The 17,561-nt window shown below is 33.8% G+C and overlaps 1 long non-coding RNA gene across 1 annotated transcript; it reads left to right on the top strand.

Annotated features, from left to right (window-relative positions):
• The first annotated feature begins 5,429 nt into the window (after positions 1–5,429).
• LOC102581663 (uncharacterized) lies at positions 5,430–8,815 on the top strand. The gene is made up of 3 exons (XR_367914.2): positions 5,430–5,722; positions 5,793–5,924; positions 8,456–8,815. It is a non-coding gene; the product is annotated as an uncharacterized lncRNA (long non-coding RNA).
• The last annotated feature ends 8,746 nt before the right edge of the window (positions 8,816–17,561 follow it).

Raw genomic sequence — 17,561 nt, 5'->3', positions numbered from 1 at the left:
ATCTAACCACTTCGTTGCCTCCCCCATTAGAGGAAATGGAAACAAACGAAGTCGGACCGACTCATGAGTGATGTTCTTGAAAGAAAATGTCCCACACACATCCACAAAGTTTCAGATGTGGTCATGAGGGTCCTCAGTATCAAGACCTCCAAAGAGACCCTTCATTTTCAATAGCTGCAACATAGTGCTAGTAACATGAAACACCACATTGCCCACAGTCGGAGGCAATCGAATAGCACCCGCACTTCCCAACAGACCTTCATTGACATCGTGCAAATTACCAATGTCATGATTGTTCCCAAGTTGGCTGGCATTGCTGCAACTAACACTCATCTCTTCACCAGTTTAAGAGCAGCCAACAAAGAATAAAAAGAAGTTGATTCAACTACAACTAAATCAGTTCACAACTAAACTCCACTAAAAGAATTCTAAACATCACTCCCCGGCAGTGGCACCATTTTTTTATAACGCTCAACTACAATTCATCTAATTCTAAGTGTAGGCGGACGCTAACAAGTATAAACCCAAATAAGCGTTGGGGTCGATCCCACAGGGAGTCATATTGTAAAGAATTTGATTACGAAGTAAAATAGTATTCTAATCGCTTGTAGATGTAAACATTTTCGCAACAAATAAAGTAAATGACAAGGGTTTGACAATTAATGTCAAATGGGGGGATTTGGGTGAACAATTAATAACTACAAATAACCAAGAGTAAATAAGAAGAGAGGGTTTCTTGGAAGTGTGATAAATTGAATGCCAATTTCTCTAAATGGGTGATTATTATTTACTAAAAGTCATTGAACTTCAGTGGGTAGACTAGGCTTTAGGTGCAACAACTATTTCTCAATCAACTATCACGAATCAAGGGAGTTCTTTCAAACCTCGACAAGTACAACACATAAAAACATCTTGATACCTTAATCAATCTACTTTTTCAAACTAGATTAGTAGGATTGCATTTAGACCCACTTTCTCAAGCTAAATCTACAATAACACAATCACTACAATCATCAACTAATAGTTTTAACTGTACAACTCCTTTCTCAAGCAATCTTAGGGAACTGAACTAGAATTGTATTTGCGACTACAATTCATCAATTAAAACTCAAACTATTAATTGAACCCACTTCAAATCAACAATAAAATTAGTAAATACTAACACCCATAAGTTAATTGAAACATTCAACTACATAATCACACCCCCAAGAATAGGGGTTTTAGCCAAACATAATAAAGAACAAGAAATTGATACCAACTATGTTTACCATCAGGTTGGGCAACAATCCACAAGTCTCCAAATGCTCAAATTGAAGCTAAAAATCAAACAAACCCTAAATCTCTACTCAAAAAGTGTAAGAACAATGTTTAGAATGCCTAGTATCAAAAACCCAGAATTGGACAATCTGGGAACTCTTTTTGTCTTTTGAAAATTACATTAATACGTTCCCAAAATTTTAGGATCGGAGTCACTCAGTGAAGTAAGTTGGTTTTGTCCATGGTCTAGCATGTTGGAACTTTAGGCAAGCTGAATGTCCACTCGGTGAGTCATCGAGTGGCTTTGGCGAGTACCAGCTTTGCTTTCCTTCAACTTTTTTTGATTTTTTGCTCCTTTTTACCTCGTAATGCCCTTGTCTTGCTCTTTTGCCTTCATTTCTGTAAATTAACATTTTATCATCAGTTTAGAGCATAAATAGGCATTAAGGAAGCTAAATCTTTGAATTTATGCCCTAAATGAGTCAAAATCCCCAACCCATCAAATGCCATTGTAGACATTACATTGATGAAATCCTCCTTTAATGATAGTCTTATCAATATGTATATATTATGAAATAGCCATATTTGACAATCTCCCTTTATGTTATATTGTATAGGAATGATGCTCTTGAGTTCTTCCAATTATGGCCATCCATACGAGAACTTCCCTACAACTGTGTGTGTTGAAGGTTTTCAATGACATCCATCGCATCCACTTCCGATTCTGACCATTTAATATATGGCTCTCTATGTAGCAATGTAACAGGCCTATAACGTATCGCACGCATGGTCTTAGCGTTTTGCAAATCCTCATTCAAGATTTGCAGATTTAGTAGATTTGGATAATTGAGAGGTGTAGTCACATGGATTGATGTGTTGGCTATGGTTGGTGATGATAATATATATGGTGTAGCTACTTGGGACTAGTCAGCTGTTGCCGGAGGTGACTAGCCAGTGGTTGGAGTGTCCATTTATGGTAGTTTAAGATGCAAGAAAATCAAAAACTATTAGTCAATTATTTCCTGATTTATGTTTTATTTTTGTTTTTATTTTCTACAAGTTTTATTCAAAGTGTATGTCAAGTACACGGAGTCAAGGAAATTCTCGATCCTTTATAATCCAGAACAAGAAAAAACACTATGATAAATGGTCAAACAAGGTTGGAATATAGGACTAGATGATGATCCAATCAGAGAGGGTGAAAAGGATGTTGCTAGAGTTCAACTTCCAGGAGTAGTGAAGGAACTGGGAAACAACTAGAACAACCCTGTGAGAGTGCAAAATCAATGAGCACCCAATGTGAGTGATAATTTCAGGGTTGAACGTAATGATGTGGGATCAATTGGTGACATAGTTGTTCCTCCACTACTACCCAGACATACGTTTGTGGTTTGTAGTAGTCTGATGCAAATTCTTACATCCAAAGGGTTATGCCATATTTTCATCTTAGTAAAGTCATCATCTTGTGTAAGAATAGTGTGGGAAGACCAAACTTAGACATGGATGTGATCGGGTTATGTGTGTTTCAATTATCATTGATATGCGATGCTACAATATGACTATCTGAGCTCCCATATAACTCAATTACCACATAGATGAAGTTGAATAAAGTGTTCTTGGAGAAGTACTTCCCAGTATCCAAGAAGTTGAAGCTTAAGAATAAACTCAATTACTTTGCGACTCTACCAGGGGAGTCGGTTAGTGATTCTTGGGAAAAATTTATTAGCTTAATGAGAAGTATGCCGAACCACCGTATTGATAATGAATCACTCAAGGAGTACTTTTACAGAGGGCAGGATAACAATGGAAAAACAGTGTTAGATACTATTGCTAGAGGATCTTATGGGGCAAACACATTTCAGAAAATTGCAGAGAAACTTGAAAAGATCTTCAAGAATAATAAAGCATGAAGCACTAGAACTTTGGCTGCTCCAAAGAGAATTTTCTCGATACAAGCCACACAGAATCAGTCCAATGATTATATTTGTGAGAAGATGGCACAATTGAGAAAAGAGGTTGGATTAGTATTGAAACATGTGAATAGGATGTTGAAAAAGTTAATGCAGTAAATTATCATAATAGAGCACCATCGGCTGATGAGTATATATATGAAGAGGATGTGAATTTTCTGAATGAGAAGACAGGGGTTTTCGAACTAACACCAAAGCAACCAATCAGGATAATTGGCACCAAGGTCAAGGAAATCAACGTTAGAACTTCAGTAATTACTATCATGAAGGGAATTATAATCATGATAATAACTACAATACAAATGGGTATAATAATAGAAATGATAAGAGTGGTCCAAGAAATTGATTTGGAGGATCAAGATTAAATCGCATTGAGGATATGATGGCTAAGATGATGAAAAGATGCATACTAATTTATCGAGTATTGGGCAAACGTTAGATTCACATGCAATATATATTAAATAATTAGAGCAACAACTAAGTCAACTATCTTCAAGTGTGAATCTGCACCAACAAGGAACACTTCTCGGCAATATTATTCATAATCCAAAGAATGATGGACACTGCAGGAGAGTTACTACTCGAGGTGGAAAACACACTATTAACCCTCCTATGCCAAAGAGGAGTATGAAGCTGAAATAGTGGAACACCCAAAATATTAGAATGAGAAAGAAGCAGAAGTTATTCAAAAGATCATTCCAATGCCAGACCTCCTCCTCCCTTCCCAAAAAGATTGGTTAAGAAAATGAGGAAGGAAGTATTGCAAGTTCATATCAATGTTGAAGCAATTATCGATAAATGTTCCTTTGATTGAAAGACTAGAACAAATGCCTGAGTTTGCTAAGTTTCTGAAAGATCTAGTGACCAAAAATAGGGTTGTCAATTTTGAAGGTGATGATAACTTGCAGCATTGTAGCGACATTGCTACTAGATCATTAGTGCAAAAAGAAGGAGGATCCTGGAACGTTTACTATTCCATGTACTATTGGTATTTTACACTTTGCTAAGGCCCCATGTGTCTTGGGTGCTAGCATAAATCTGATACCGCTATCTATGTTCAAGAAGTTGGGCTTGGGAGCCCCAAAACCGACTATAATTCGATTACTTATGGTTGATCGTAATGTGAAGAAACCAATTGGGCTTCTATAAAATATTCTAGTTGAAGTTGAGGCATTCATATTTGTGATGGATTTTTTTATATAAGTCGAGGATAACTCTGAAGTGCCTATCATCTTAGGGAGACCATTCCTTGCTACTGGGGGTGTTTTAGTTCATATGGAGAGAGGGTAAATGAAATTTTGATTGAACAATGAAGAGGTGACATTCAATATCTGCAAATCAATGAAGAATCAAAGTGATCTTAAATCAATGTTTGTTGTGAATTATATTGTTGAGCAGGAACCAGATGTGTCAATTGAAGAGGAGATTAGGTATTGAAGCATTAGCTGCGTGATCATGAATTTTGATGGAGAGTTAATTGACAAGTACGATGATTTAGTTCCTACACTTGATGGGGTATATTATACTCGTTGTTTACCAGAGAAGTTTAATTTAGATCTAAAACAAAAAAGAAACTCCACCTCCAAAACCATCTATTGATGAGCCTCCAAAGTTGGAACTAAAGGCTCTCCCATCCCATTTGCAGTATGTTTTCTTAGGCCAAAATAATACTTTTCCAATCATTATTTCTACTGATTTCAATGATAGGTAAGTAGAAGCTTTGATATTGGTGTTGAAGCTGTTCAAAAGACCGATTGGATGGATGATTACTAACATTATTGGTATTCTACCAAGTATATATTCTCATAAGATCCAACTCATACTTGATAGTAAATCAATTATTGAGCAGCGTAGAAGATTGAATCCACCGATGCAAGAAGTTTTCAAGAGGAAGATTATCAAATGGTTAGAAACTAGAGTAGTTTATCTGATTGTTGACAGTAATTGGGTATGTTTGGTTCAATGCATGCCGAAGAAGGAAGGAACCAATGTAGTTCTTAATTCAAAGAATAAACTTGTCCCGATGTGGCCAGTTACTGGTTGAAGAGCTTGCATGGATTATCTCAAGTTGAATGTACACTACAAGAAAAAGGCTTAACAAAGACCAACATTTAGCGACGAGTAAAATATCTTGTCTTTAAAAGCGTACCTATAAGGTCCAAATTTTTTTCCGGACCCTAGTTCTCTTATTTATTTTTCTAAAATGCGAAGGGATGAAATATAGTCCCTAATATCATCAATAACTTGTCCCTAATATCCAAAATTGAGCGAGACTAAACCCAAAATAAAATATTGCTCTTAAAAAAAATAATCAGGAATGGGTACTTTAACTAAAGCAAATATCATCCTTCAAACCTAATTTCATCTCAAAAAAACCCTAGACCGCTTCTCTATGCGAGTGAAAATCATCGTTCCTCTTCTGCCTCTATTTTGTTCATCTATGTTCCGGGTAGATCGAGCAATAACGAAAGGACACAAACATACAAATCATTCTGGTAGCTTTTCGATTTTTCAATCAATTGGGTTTCTACAATGTATTTTCTCTCACTTATTTGTATTCTCCAGGGTGTGGACTTGACCATGAGCCCAAGAACTCTCCGAAATTCTATCTCACAAATCTGAAGATTGATTTCAAGTGTCTATGGATGCTCAGTGTTTTTTGACGGTCCTCTGTTTCTTTATTTCAACGTTTTTGAGGTAAATCTTATCTTTTAATTTGAGTATAGTAAGTTATTTGTTTACACTTTATGATTGTGTTCTCCTTGTAGCCTTTGAGTTTTGATTTTAAATATGTTGATGTTCTGTTTATCTCAAATGTGGAATAGAACATTAATGGGTTCATTTTTATTTGGTTGGGAAAAAATTGCAGATTTCTTACAGTATTATATTGGAGAACTAATGAATGGAAACAAAGAAAATTTAACGAGGTCGTTAGAATTGAATTCTTCTATTGCATCTTAAGTTTGGGATGTCCTTGCTTTTGTTTACTAGATGTTGTGTTTTTAGAGTAATGGACAGTGATTATACTATAAAATTAGACTTCTCAAATAAAAAGTTAGTAAATATAGGTTGTAGAAAAGTTGTAGGAGAGATGTTTTGGGTTAGAAAGTTCAATTTTTTTACAATAAAGAGGTTAGAGAATTGAGAAATTCAGTGTTCTACCCTACCTTTTCAATAGAATTTATTGAGATATGAGTAGTAAAATTTATACTAAAGTTTATACCTTTTTCTTATAAACTTCTAAGTTTCCAGTTTCAAAAACATTTAAGTTATCCTATTCTGAGAAGGAGTACTGATATCCAACTTTAAATACAATTTAAAAGAGGAGATATTCTCAATGTTACTAGGGTCCAATTATTTAGATATATACAGTATCTTTGGTTGTAACAATTTCCACTTCTTAGTTCAATTACAGCTTTTTACAATTTTTTACATTATGTGTCTCTTCTACATCTCTTGCAGCAGGTGCAAATCAAACTACTGACACTTGATAAGTCTCTTTTAACTTTCAAGTTTATTGATTTGTGGTGCTAAACTTCTCAATTCATAAGTTGATATAAGATACATGTGATTCTCTGTACACATTTTTATAAGATAGTGTAAAATAATGATTCTCTCTATATATTTTGTTGTTGTTGTTGTAAGTTCAGGTCATATTCCCCTATCATCATAGTCTTTGTGCCACCTATTTCGTTTTCAATTCTGTGAATAGATAATGGGTCAGATGGGTAATGTTGTTGCAAGTTCAGGTCATATTCCATTTAATAGTACTATGAGTTTGGTTAGTTGGGGACTTAATAGTTTATCGTGTTGTTAAGCTATGAACTGCTTTGCAGCGAGAGGGTAATTCAAATCTCTTTCACTGCGTAATAATACATTATGTTTATTTCGATGAATTGTTGTGCTTCAGCTGAAATATTTGTCCAACTCCATTACTGTGTATTCTACTCATTGAAACAGCTACTGATTTTGCTTAGAACAACATAACAACATGGAACTAAAGGACCTATATATATGATACCAACTAGTTAACGTTAAGTCTTAGTTATTGTTTAAATATACATTAGCTCTCGCACTAGTCAACAGTTTTTGGCTAGTGAAAGACTTGTACGTCAATGTTGTAGAGATAAGTGTAAGATTAAGGAATTCTAGTTTTAAAAACCTTGAATTACCCCAATAATTTTCCTTTCTGGTGCACCCATGGGGGTTCTATTGGTCTAAAAGTTGTGATAGAGTTTCAAATGTTGTATGTTCATTACCCTGCTAATATCTATTGGTTTTACTTGCAACTTATCAGCTTTATTTGGTTATAGTGCCCAGAAACTATTGCCCCTATCTTTGGTGACCAATCATTTTTGGGTGAAAAGGTGCATGTCAAAGGTGTAGGCCCTCTACCCATACCAGTTGACCAATTTTCACTTGATAAGCTGGTCGATGGAATCGAATTCATGCGTTATCCTCAGATATTTACTGATATATTTAGCAATTTGGTTAAGTTATGTGCTAAAGGATTTTTACTAGTCCTTATAAAGTCTAAGGTTTTTGAGAGGTAATTAAGTAAATGAAAGTGTACTTTCTTAATAGATTTAGATTTTAGATGAGATGGTCACACTTAAACATGGTAGCAACTAGCAAAGCATGTAGAGCACTTGAGTTTTAGTCTTGCAGCAACCTATATTAAAAAGATTTTTCATGTGCTTGGCTTATTAAAAACAACAAGTCCAAATGTATGAACTTAAAAGGGCACACTCTTTAACAACTTAAGCTATTAGATGGGATGGTGAAGCAACTTAGACATTTGGCGAGACTATCATGTGTTATCTCGGCTCAAAACTTATCCTCATATCTTATTGGTGGACTACTTCAGGCGTTTAAACCAATGAGCAATGTTCGTTACCTTTCTGATATGAACTATTGAGATGGTTACACACTTCACACAAATAAGTTCTCATAAAGACTGATTATTGTGTTATTGTTTGTTGGTGCTAAGTTTTTGCTTCCATAGATGTTTTGGCTCGTGATATATCTTCCCTTTCATGTTCTGACCTTTCTGAATATATTAAGTAAATAAAATGTGTATAGCTTCTATGAGTACTTAAGCTAGCTTCAGTTATTATTTAAATTAATTTCATAAGATCGTTTTCCCTTTTTCTCATTTGCGAAGTGTTTGAGACTTTATCTATATTGTGTGAATTTGATTAATTTTATCTCATCTGAATCCAATGAAGTTTGTACTAGAGAAGACAAACAAACACTTGAACCAGAACATATTTTTGAGGCTTTTAGGTGCTTCATCTTACCTTGTAAGTCTACTTTTATGTGTATCTGCTGCACATTAATTTTGTTTTTCAATTCCTTGAGATAGTACTTTATTTCTCTATTTACTTATGCCTGAAAAGTGATATCAAGTGTTATCGATGACCATGCAAATATTCTTCATGATTTTAACTGGTGTTTACATTATGTGTAAATTATGGTTGCTTTCTGGTTCTTAAGGAACATACACACCAAAGAAAGCAATAGAACCAATTTTAAACAGTGATGTATAATAGTAAAATAATTATTTTCATCACTGGCCATTCAAAATGTTCCTTATTTTTTTTTCTCTTTCTTGAATTTCATGATTACTTTAATATTTTCAAATAAATGCTTTTTAACGAACATCTGTATTGAAGTTCTTATGTTAAACATGGACATTCATGAAGAATGATTGGAGGTTTCCCTAGATTGTGTAATGCTCTTGTTTTAAACTCTTATTTTGTAATATACTGGATACCAAGCTAGCTTTCCTGCAATTTGTATTTGAAGAATGTAGTTGGACTATATATGAAGATGACATGTTTAATTTGAAGGGGAAGAAAGATACAATATCCCAATTTTTCTCACCAATATATTATCTTTTAGATACTCTCTAATCTATATAATTCTCTAAATAGATTTTACTTTTATTTTTTACAGGATTTGAAGAGTTACAGTTACAAGTCATGATGAGAGTTTTGAAGACTTCATACAAGTTGTGAAATTGGTTATGATTCCGAGTTCCTTCAATGTGTGGATAGGCAGAATGTTGACTCCAGATCCTTCATATATCAAGATTCTATTTATCTTCTTCTCTAGCACGTGACCAACCATATACAAAGGATGATTGTGTAGTGTTTCACCAAATAGAAGATCATTATATGTAAATGTGGTTTTTGTATCACATGTATGTGCTTCTTGGGAAGAAGGTTCAATAGGCTTTTTCAGAAGATGACAGAGACATCATTGACGAGATTTCCCTTGTTGCTTTTTCTTCGCCACTAGGAGACATTTTTGGTGAGGATTCTCTCGTTGTTCCTTCTTTTTCAGTTGGAGACACCTTCATTGTTTCTTCTTTATCATCATTAAAACATGATGCCTCAACATTTTCTTGAGTATACTCTGTGCACAACTAACTTGGTAAGAATTCCTCTAGAATTACAGGATGTCGGGGTTTCTGGTAGCGATGAACTTCTACCTTTGCCTTCTTTGGGCGCTTTATTGATTTCTGCTTCACCAGTTTCTTCACCATCTTCTTTCTAATTGGTTGTTCACATGATTCTTTTCGTAAGCTTCACTTGTTGCGTCTTCGCCTAGTCACAAGAATCCAGCCTTCATCACCATCTATATCAACTTGAGATTTTTCTAGCTCCAATGACTCTTCTTCATGCTTTTCAGCGATACATATTTGGACCGGAACGAGCGAGCAGATTGTGATGGAGATTTGATTAGAACTAGCTTTCTCATCATCAAGGATAATCTTCTTTGCTCTAACCAATCGCATCACTCGATCCTTGAAGACAAAACATTTTTAAGAGGATGACTCACAAGTCTATGATACTTGCAATAATTTGGGTCATCAGCTTTTCCAGCTTCATCAGGCTGCTTCATCTCTGGCAACTCAATGAGCTTTAATTCAAGCAACTCATCAAAAATATCAGAAACATCAGAATCCAAGAAGGGGTATTCCTTTTCTTGAATTTCCCTTAGGATCGATTTTTGGTTTGAACGCGCTTGGAAATTTGTTCTCACACTTTGCTTCTTCCCTTCCTTCGTAGTGACCTTCACAGGCGACACATTAACATTCATTGACTCTTTGTTGTCGTTCTTGGGCACAAATTTGCTTCATCTGTTAGGTTCCTGCTTGTCTCTTCCTTTGCGAAGGTCATGGGCAAACATCATATCCTTTCCGGCAAAAGACATGCTCAACTCCATATCATGAGCGCGAGTAGCTAGATCTTCAAAGGATTTTGGTTTTATTCCCTTTAAGATATAAAGAAGCTCCCAGTGCATCCCTTGGAAACACATTTCTATTGCAGAACCTTCACTAAGCCTATCATTGCAATTCAGGCTCACGTTCCTCCATCGATTTTTGAAGTCTATGGCTGGTTCATCCTTACTTTGATGAGTATTCGTAAGTTCTACCATGCTCATAGTACGGCTCGTGCTATAGAATCAATTGAGAAACTCGTGCTCTAGTTGCTCCCAACTATCAATAGAATTGGGCTCAAGATCCGTGTACCAATCAAAGGTATTTCCTTTTAGAGACCGGAAAAACTTCTTGAAAAGATAGTCTCCATATGTTCCAACATTATTACATGTCTCCACAAAGTGTGCAACATGTTGCTTCGGATTTCCTCTACCCTCAAATTGTAGAAATTTGGGAGGTTGATAACCAGCAGGCATTTTTAAGTTATCAATTCTTGCGGTGTATGGCTTGACATACATATGAGAAGACTTGGTGGAGACTTCATACTTATCTTTGATAGTGCCTTCAATGAACTCCTTCAAGCGATCGAGTGGGATCATTCCTTAAGAAGAAACTAGCATCTCATTAACAAGCGGTGCTTTCTTCGTAGGATCTTCAATCTCTTGAACTTCAACACATTTTTCGGGCGCATGACTCGCTTCTCCATCTAAAAGTCCTTCAATTTGATCCATCAACTTATCGATTCTAGACTCTTGGTGTTGTGCTTTGTCAATCCTTCAACCAACTTCGTCAGATTTGCGAGTTGTTCCTCAGAGGAAGAAACAACAGCCACCATTGTTTGCATGATCATTGGAGATGTAGGAGAGTAGCATGGATTGTCGCGTAAGTTGATCTTCAGCGGAGTCACATTACGCGATGCACGTGGAGGTGACTCATTTGTTGAATCATAGCTCTCCCTTGTGGTAGAGTTCTTGGAACCAGATTGCTCATGGAGAGCCAATGTCTTCTTGATCTTTTCAGCAACACTGCTTCTTCCTTCTAAAGCGTTTGCGGAGGAACTTGATATTTTTGGAGTCGTAGACCCAAAAATTGGAGTTGATGCGGATGACACTTGAAGTGTGTGTTTTCCTAGTGTAGCAGCCTTGCTTCTCGTAACACCTCCAAAACGTCCAAAGGTAACACCCAAAATGCCTTCAACTTTAGTAGAGAACTTGGAGCTAGTGGCCTTAGAGAAGTTGATCAAGAGTTGTTCTTCATGGAATTCATCTCGATATTCTTTGATGCTTGAAAAGTTGAGATGAGAGGTAGAGATTGTCCCACTGGGCATGCCAAAATTTGTAGACGGTAAAATTCACGTCGAAAAAACAATAATCAAGAATGGAAATATTATGCAACAATTGTTTTATAGATTTAAGTGCGAGTGTTACAATCTCTATGATTCATATGAATTCGCCTTTTCAAATATAATTCAAGGGCTCTTGAGCTTGATCTGGAACTTGAGATTTATCTTGATCTTGATCTTTATCTTTATCTTGATCTTGGACTTGGACTTGGACTTGGACTTGGACTTGAACTTTATCTTGATCTTGAACTTTATCTTGATCTTGAACTTGAACTTTATCTTGACTCTCTAGTTGAATTCAAGGGCTTCGAGCTTGATCTTGAATCTGGTGGTCTTGATCTTGATCGTTCTTGAACTTGATCTTGACTTCTTCAAATCTTAAACTTGAACACTTGAATTCTTGAATTCTTCAATTCTTCAATTCTTGAATTCTCGAATTCTTGAACTTGTAGAGAAATTGCGGCTTTTGATCCACGAGCTTTCTCTAGCTTCTTGTTCGAATTCTTGGTCTTCTTTTCTGAATTATGAGGACCCCTATTTATAGTTTTGAAATAGGGGAGTTGTGATTGGAATAGGATTCCCTTCGGCCAATCAGATTTAATTGACATGCCATATGGGCTTTATGGAGCGGGCTTTAATTAAATTTATATTTATTGGATTTAAATAATTAACCCAATTACATTAATCCATAATATTTATTTGGACTAATATTCATGAATTTAATTTAATCCGAATCATTTAATAAATTTTAAATGATTACAAAGGGTTAATAAGCATACACCTCTAGACCAAACAAGTTGAGTGGTGATATTCCCTACTTGGACAACCAATCACTTTGGAGATACCTAACTTACCGACTTTGCATGTCAAACACTAGATAAGGGTTACTATTATAGGTTTATTGCGTTAAGAACTTATGGGGAACACGTACACCCTAGTTTCATCTTATGTTGATCTTACAAAATATTAAATTTTGTTTACTTAATTAATTGTTAGTGAAATCAATCAATTAATATTTTGTGTTACAAAACCCCCCTTTTACGGAGATAATCTGACTAAAAGTACAATCAACAAGTTAATTGACCTAAGTCTAGACCTTATTCCTTGTGGGATCTACCCTAACCTCTGTTAAATTCTTTATTTGAACAACAGCCGCTTATACTTCTTTAGGGAGGTGTAATTTAGGTGTATCAAGTAAGACATCGAATTCCACATTATAGCTCTCATGGTCTATATCGATTAATGGTAAATATCCCACAAAATGAACTAAGTTTCTTTCAAAGGTTTTACAAAGCTTCCAATATGATTTTAAGGTGAATTGACCATGCTCACGATTAATGATTATTCTTTAAAGGTTTTACTATGTTTTAACTTGGTTATGCATATCATGTTTTTCCTATATGTCCTCTTATGATCACGTTATATGTTTTATGCATATCCCACACACTTAATACATTCCATGTACTAATGCATACTTGTGCCTGCATTATTTTATAATGTAGGGTTCGACATTTCTTCTCCTCCCGCACGTGGCTAGTTGGCTATTGATCACCGAAGATTTGGTGAGTCCTTATGTTCCGAGGATCATGTCACATTTAATATACTTTTCTTATGTATTTTGTTCTCTGATGTTGTATATGGTGTATAGGTTACGTCCTTACGACTTTAATATATTAGATTGTCTTATCAAGATATGAGTAGACTTCCGCTTTTATGTCAAACTCTTTTATGATATGACACTTTCTACTTTAATTCTTGCATTTTCTATTATATTGTGTTGTATGTATGTCAACTGGCATGTGTAAGTCCTCTCGAGGTCTTATACTCCATCTCACGTCTAGGGTGTACTTTGGGTCATGACACTAAGTGGGTTAGATATGATAGATTTTGATGTCATTTTAGGAATGGACTAGTTATATACTTATTATACCTCGGTCGATTGTAAATTTCGAGTAGTCAAGTTTTAGTTTCCTAATGAGACTGCCTTAGACCGGAAAGGTAGTCCAGAAATGCCTAAGAAAGGGCAGCTCAATACTATTTGTGGCCTAAAGCGAAATTTCAATGAGAGACCTTAATTTTTTTAAAATAAGAAAAGTTAAAAAAATTATATATAAAAAATCTATTTTTCTACCTTTTTGAGATGCAAAGTTATGAATAGATGTTTTATAAACAATTTCTCCTAATAATTCTTTTTCAATTGATAATATACCTAATATATTCAATTTCTCTTGAAACATTATTGATCTTAAGTAAGATATTATCAACTTTAATATTGATAAATTTCTTTCAGCTGAGGCAACTGTTAACATTATTGTATAAGCAATGTAGGCGTTCAAAAAAGAATCTAGTCTTTTTATTTGATTGAGGATATCAATTAGAGTATTATCATATATTTATACTATTTTCCTTTACACTTTTATTCATAAAATAAGTCTAAACCATCAATGTCATGGTGACTATTATATGTTAAAAAAATATTCAACGTTAAAACAATATTTTTTTTCAAAATCTCATCATTTAGTGATCTCAATTTTTTACCTTTAAATAAAAAATCAAAAATATTTTCATAAGCTTCAAATTGTTCAAATCTATTTTGAACTGAAGATATGGCTTGGTCTACTATATATAAAAAGTAATCAATTCGAAAAGATTCTTCAAGAGGCTTTGTGATTTCATTATCAATGCTCTCATTAAAATGCTTTTTTCTATATATTACACATTTACAATGAAATTTAGATTCTATATTCATCGTTGATGCAATTTCTTTAGCAGAAGTCATAGCATTTAGAAATCCTTCTTCTCTATATTTTTTGAAAAAAGAAATCAAGTATGTCAGTTGATCTATGGAAATATCAATATGCATATCTTTTAATTGTAACGATTTACTAATTGAGTTAACCGAAAATAATATATTGTACCAAATAGTAATACCCAGTAAAAACAATTCAAAATTTTCAAGTTCATATGTTGCTAAACAATTAGCTTCGATTTTAATTTTTGGATACTCACTAACTTCTACCAATTTCAATAAAGCATCTCTGATTTGTATAGTATAAAATCCTATTGCTTTAATACTTTCAATACAACTTTGTCATCGTGTTTGTAACAAATGATTTAAGAGTCAGATTAGGCACATTATCTTTTAAAACTTTTCATAATTTAGTGGAAGAAGAAAATAGTGAATATATACGTTGCACAACTTCAAAAAATGAAATAGCTTTTGTGCAAGAATTTGTCATATCACAAAGTACGAAATTTAGATTATAACAACCACATGGAGTATAAAATGCTCTTGGATTTATATCTAGAAATATTTTTTGCACTCCTTTGATGTTTTCCCTTCTTTTTAGATCCATTATCATATCTTTGTCCTCTTAAATTATCAATATCAAGTCCAATATTTTTTATCTCATCTAAAATAACTTCAAAAAGACCTTTTCCACTTGTATCGTCCACTTCTAAAAATTCTAAAAATATTCAATAATTTTTACTAGAGTTATTGAAATATCTTCACTTTGTAATACAAAAGCCATTTGTTCTTGATGACTTGTATCTAGGGTGCAATTAAGTATAATTGAAAAATACTTTGTCTCCATAATATTTCAAAATTTTATTCTTAATATCACTTGCAAGTAAATTCATCAATTCATTTTGTATATTATGTCCACAAGATAATGGTTATGAATTTCATAATTTTTAATTCGTCGAACATGTTCTTGCATGAAAGGATCAAATTTTGCAATTATTTCAATTAGACTTAAAAAGTTTCCATTATTTTCTTGATAGATCTTTTAATTTTTTTCCTAAATTCCAAATTATTATTTTTCAAGAGTTTTTATGACATCAATAATTCTTGACAATACATTTTTCCAGTGTTCTCTCTCTTTATTAATTTGTTCTTGAACATTTTTTCGATTGTTCTATTTTTGTGGAATCTCATTTCTAAATCAATTCATGTGCTCATATTAATAATATGATCATTTGATATTTCATGAGCTTTAAGCTTAGTAATAATATTTCTCCATTCTCCACTATCTTCATTAGCGAGTTTATTGGTTTTAGCACTAGAAGTTTTAATAAACAACTTGCAACAAAACCAAAATACTATATTCAAATCTTTAGAATAAACTAACCATCTTCTTTCATGTCTTTCCCCATTTTCCAATATTTTGAAATAACTAGTATTAAAAAAATGCCTTAAGAGTTTGTCCTTTGGAAAATCTATGTCAGTAATTTTAATTAGTCCCTTTTTTTACTAATAAATCTCTCAACATTATATAAATATTAGTAGATTGACTAGGATTTATATTTTATAGAAAAAAAATTATTTAACTCATTTGAAAGTTCTTGATTTTCTTGAGAATCTTCGCTCGATTTTTCATTAATTTCATCTTCTTCTTGAATTTTATTATCATTTACCTCAACAAGATTAGTGAATGATTCATTTAGAGAACACTCGCCAATATTTCTAGAATTTTAAATATTTTCAGAATTATCTTTTTTAATATATGTCAAAAATTTATCAAGAGCTCTTTTTTTGAGATTCTATTCGATTTTTAATTTTTCTCTTCTTTTTTGAGTTTTGAATGGATAGATTCATATTTTCTAGTTGACATATTTAATTTTTAACAAACTAATAGATATCTACAATATACTAGCAAAAAGAACAGATACAAGGTAACAATTTAAAAATAAAACTAAAAAATTGAAATGATGAAATCGGATATGAAAATTTAAGACTAGAAGTTTCCAAGATATTGTCTCGACCCAGGGGTACATCCTAGATGTAACATGGTGTATAGGACCCCGAGAGGCCCCATACAAGCCACTTAGCATTCATAACATAAGAAGTAGAACAAATGAATTAAAGACAATATTTCAAGTATAAAATTTTATAAAAGCAAAGCGGAAGACTAAACACTTGTCTCAATAGCCATCTAATACAATAGAATAAAATTGGGCATAGCCCATACATCATGTCCAAATCTGAAAATAAGAAAGAAAACTGATAACAATGAAATCCGTCCTCGAAGCATGAGGACTCACCCAAGCTAGGAAATCTCACAATCAACCACTAGCTATGAAACTGAGGACCCTGACTGTCGGACCCTACATTTGGTAAAATGTAGGCAAGAGTATGCGTTAGTAAAAAATATGTACCAAGTATGATAGTCATGCATAAAACATTTAAATCGTGCAAAAATAGGACATTTCATAACATGCAATTGACCAAGCTAAAACATGATAGAAGAAGGGTTAGAAAACATAAGTCATAAAACATGGTCAATGCAAGCTAACATCTTTAAAACCTTTGAAAATATATGAGATACTTCTTGAATTAACCTTAGTTCATTATTATTGTGGGAAGTAGCCTTAACCGACATAGACACTATGTGAGCAATAACATGATCCCCGATGTTTCCCACACCGAAAAGGGTTGTCCTACTTGCCAAGGTAAGGACCATGAACTTCTAGCTTAAGTGGATCTACTAGCTAATGTCTATCTAGACAATCATCCTATGGGGCACATACGTAAGGGATAACGAGATTGATTCTAGAAACCCGGCCTCTACTAACGGGAGAGCTTCCATCTCAATATTCTCTCGGTCCTAAGCATAAATCCCACGAAATAGTCATTTCTTACTTGTTCTTATCATCCATGGAAGGCTATGTCATATTGCCAATCCAAGCTAAGTCATAAGTTATCCATCGAAACGTATCATTCAATAACCAATCAAAGCTAGGTTTCATTAGGATAGCTCTT

The sequence above is a fragment of the Solanum tuberosum genome, unplaced genomic scaffold, assembly GCF_000226075.1.
Source record: "Solanum tuberosum cultivar DM 1-3 516 R44 unplaced genomic scaffold, SolTub_3.0 scf00197, whole genome shotgun sequence".
Classification (NCBI taxonomy): domain Eukaryota; kingdom Viridiplantae; phylum Streptophyta; class Magnoliopsida; order Solanales; family Solanaceae; genus Solanum; species Solanum tuberosum.
Note: the sequence above shows the minus strand (reverse complement) of the source record. Positions and strands in the feature narration are given on the sequence as shown.